At 39.3% G+C, this 4,463-nt stretch overlaps 1 protein-coding gene across 1 annotated transcript in view; it reads left to right on the top strand.

The window, feature by feature from the left end:
- EXOC2 (exocyst complex component 2) overlaps nt 1-4,463 on the top strand; it is a 235,661-nt gene that overhangs the window by 175,927 nt on the left and 55,271 nt on the right. The gene's annotated exons all lie outside the window — the stretch shown is intronic.

Below are 4,463 nucleotides of genomic sequence, written 5' to 3' on the forward strand. Positions count from 1 at the left end.
TGACTACTCCTTCCCTGAGCATTGATTGTTGGTCCAAGCAAGACAAAAATCTTTGACAACTACTTCCTTTTCTCCATTTATCCTGATCTTACCTATTGGTCTAGTGGTGAGGATTTGGGTCTTGACATTGAGTTGTAATCCATACTAAAGGCTACAATCCTCAATCTTCATCACTAAGTACATCAAGATCTCCCCACTTTCCTCAAACAAGGTTGTGTCATCTGTATAACACAGGTTAATAAGCCTTTCTCCAATCCAGCTGCCACATTCTTCTACATACAAGCCAGCTAGCTGCTTTTATGATTTGCTTAGCATACAGGTAGAATAAGTGTAGTGAGAGGATACAACCCTGATGCACACCTTTCTTCATTTTAAGCCATGCAGTAATAGTCCATTGCTCTGTTATCACAACTGCCCCTTGTTTCATGTACAAGTTCCACAGGAGCACCTTTGGGTGTTCTGGAAATCCCATTGTTCTCGAGATTATCCATATTTCGTTATGAGCCACACAAAGGCCTTTGCATAATCAATAATACGCAAGTAAACATCTTTCTAGTATTCTCTGCATTGAGCCAAGGTCCATTTGATATCAGCAATGATAATCCCTTGTCCCATATCCTCTTCTGAATCCAGCCTGAACCTCTGGCCAACCCCAATCAACGTACTGCTGCAACCGTTGTTGGATGATCTTCAGCAAAATTTGACTTACATGTGCTATCAGTGATATTGACCTATAGTTTTAGTATTATTTTAGGTCTTCTTTCTCTGGAATGAGATGCATTTAGAGCACAGTCATTCAGGTAGTGTGTTTGCTGGCCCTAAGCACTGCCATGAACCTATGAAAGCACTCATGAAAGAATTAAAAAGTCATGGGTTGTATTAGTGGAAATGCTAAGTTTAGATATTCAGGATTCCATTGCATACAATTTGATAAATACTTAGAATATCCAAGTCATTAATTAATCATATTTATTAAAGGACCTTTCTCTATTTTCTGTCTGGCTTCCAAAAATGAAATGGGACTACTGCAGTCCTCTGGTGAGAATTAGAACAATCTAAGAGCAACTATGAAATTGATATTAATTATTGTTCATAACCTCTGGGTAATTATTTGATACAGATTTAAGGTGCTGCTAGTGGCATCTTATGTAAGTAGTATAACCTTTTTATCTAGTTCTTTCTCTTTTTCCCCCCCAAGATAAACTTCTTTGCATTAGCAAATGGCACAGGGCACTTATAAATGTCAGAAATGGATTTACTCTTTTTCAGAACTCCAAACATTTAGAAATTGTCTGTTTCTTTCCCTTTTATAAACTGTATGTAGTTCTGTTCTTTGTGTGGTTTTGACCTCATGATTATTAACGGTATCTCAGCCTACATAGTCATATTGTGATATGTATTTTGTTCAAAGCTGACTTAATTTAGGCTCTGTTGTAAAGTGAAATACCAATTTGACTATTAATATTCCAAAATAATTTTCATTAAAAACCTTAGTATTATCTTTAGAGGCTTCACCTAAATTTTGCATGAGATAAAGGTTATTTATTTCTGTAGTTATTACTGATTGTTACTCGCTGCCATTAGCAATACATTTAGTTTATGATGTGATATATATAATGACTTTTAAAAATTCAGTTGATTGATTTTGTGATCAAAGAAGAGATAACTGTTAAAGCCATAGCTATGTTCTCTCAATTGCATATTTAAATTATTGTAACCTCTTTGTGATTGCTCTTTTTTTTAAATTGTTTTATTAGGAGCTCATACAACTCATCACTATCCATACAAATATCAATTGTGTAAAGCACATTTGTATATTCATTGCCCTTTTGTGATTGCTCTTAAGGCCTTAGTTAATTACCCAAAATTGTAACAGTATTAATTAATGTCACTGACGATCCATGAGTATTGGCACTAATACATTTTTGCTAAACTAAGAATATTACTGGTCATTGACAAATACAGATGGAGATATATATCTTTAAAACATTTAAAAATTTTTAAAAATTTTACATTTATTTGTATTGCTTTTACTATTTACAAAAAAGCATATAAATTTAAATGTACACACGTTCCTTAAAAGTTTTTTATAAATTAAGCATAACCATTTAAAAAATATCATCTTATTGGGGGCTCATACAACTCTTATCACAATCCATGCATCCATCCATGGTGGCAAGCACATTTGTACATTTGTTGCCATCATCATTCTCAAAATGTTTGCTTTCTACTTGAGCCCTTGGCTCCTCATTTTCCCCTCCCTCTACTTGAGCCCTTGGCTCCTCATTCCCCGCCCCCCTGCCCCCTTTCCTCATGACCCTTGATAATTTATAAATTATTATTTTGTCATGTCTTACACTGTCCAGCGTCTCCCTTCACCCACTTTTCTGTTACCCGTCCCCCAGGGAGGGGGTTATATGTAGATCCTTGTGATCAGTTCTCCCTTTCTACCTCACCTTCCCTCTACCCTCCTGGTATCACCACTCTCACCACTGGTCCTGAGAGGAGCATCTGTGCTGGATTCCCTTTGTTTCCAGTTCCTATCTGTACCAGTGTACATCCTTTCACCTAGCCAGATTTGTAAGGTAGAATTGGGATAATGATAGTGGGGAGGAGGAAGCATTTAAGAAGTAGAGGAAAGTTGTATGTTTCATTGTTGCTACAGTGCACCCTAACTGGCTCGTCTCCTTCCCACAACTCTTCTGTAAGGGGGTTTCCAGTTGGGCTTTGGAACCCTAATCTGCACTCCCCTTCATTCATAATGATCCCTGAGCCCTATGACACCTCAGGATCTCACATGCCTGGTGTGCTTCCATGTGGGCTTTGTTGCTTCTGAGCTAGATGGCCACTTGTTTACCTTCAACCCTTTAAGATCCCAGACGCTAGATCTTTTGATAGCTGGGCACCATCAGGTTTCTTCACCAAATTTGCTTATGCACCCACTTTGTTTTCAGCGATCATGTTGGGAAGGCGAGCATCATGGAATACCAGTTTAATAGAACAAAGTGTTCTTGCATTGAGGGAGTACTTGAGTTCAGGCCCAATGTCCATCTGCTACCTTAGTACTAAACCTATACATTTATGCGTATAGATCTATTTCCACATCCTCACATATGAATATATTTACATATGTACATGCCTGTATTTAGACTTCTATAAATACCCTTTGCCTCCTAGTTCTTTCATCTGTTTTGTTTTACTTTCCTTTTGTCCCAGTATCATGCTCAGCCTTCATTTGGGTTTCAGTAATTCCTTTGGGTTACACTGGCCTTGATCAAGTCCTACCAGGCCTCTTATACCCTCCTCACCACCGATTTTAGATCACTTGTTGTTCCCTTATCCCTGGGACAACTACTTCCTTTCCACCATCTCCGGCTCTTCCATGTCCCCCAGGAACTGTCAGTCCCGTTGTTTTGTCCTCCAGATTTTTTATCCCTCCTATCTTACCTAGATAAACCTGCAGAGATAATAATATGCACAAGAAACAAGACAGAGCAAAACAAAGCAACAAAAGAAAATGAAACAACAACAAGAACAACAACAAAAAATGACAAAAAGAAGAAAAGCCTGTGAATCGTTCAAGGTCTGTTTGTTGACCTTTGAGAGTGTTTTCTGGTAGAGTCTGATGAGTTGCCACACCCTGGCCCCAAAGTCTATTTTTGGTATTCCCTCAGGACTTCCTTGCTCTGGTCCCCTTGCTGTTCTGTTGCACGCCCTTAGTGTCTTGCCTTGGCGTGGTGGGGTCAGATCGAGTGCAATTCCCACACTGTGTCTCCAGTGTTGTCCTCTGTAGGGCTATGGGTCATTGAGGGACCTCCTGTCTTATAGTGGGGCCAGCCATATGGTCCTCTCTGTACATTGGCTGCTCTGAGCAGGGATATCGTCCTCAAGGTTTGGTGGGCCAGGATGTGCTCCACTCTCTCTTCTTCCCCCTTCATTTGCTCCCTTGTTCTCTGATCAGACATGTCCCTCTCCCAGAGCTGCAGATTCAGTGCTGTCCTCTGAAGTAAATTCTTCTGAGGGGAGGGGTGGCTGTCCACATAGTTGGGATTGGGGCCAGCCCCTCAGACCTCTCTACTGGTTCCCCATATCCATTTTTATATAGTAAAATATTTCATTGATTTTTTTTAATTTAGAATGCTTTTAGATTCATTGCAGTCTTCAAAATTCGAATGGGAAAAAGAAGGCATTTATGCAACTTGTGAAATAAGTCTAAGACCAATTTTTAAAATTTTTTAATCATTTTATTAGGGGCTCATACAACTCTTATCACACATACATACATAAACTATGTAAAGCACATTTGTACATTCTCATCATTCTCAAAACATTTGCTCTCCACTTAAGCCCCTGGCATCAGGTCCTCATTCCCCCGCCCACCCCCACCCCCTGCACCCTTCTCCCTCATGAGCCCTTGATAGTTTATAAATTGTTATTTTGTCATATCTTGCCCTGTCCGACGT

The sequence above is a fragment of the Echinops telfairi genome, unplaced genomic scaffold (assembly GCF_000313985.2).
Source record: "Echinops telfairi isolate 266 unplaced genomic scaffold, ASM31398v2 ScPeMD7_7424;HRSCAF=8462, whole genome shotgun sequence".
In the NCBI taxonomy this organism is placed as follows: domain Eukaryota; kingdom Metazoa; phylum Chordata; class Mammalia; order Afrosoricida; family Tenrecidae; genus Echinops; species Echinops telfairi.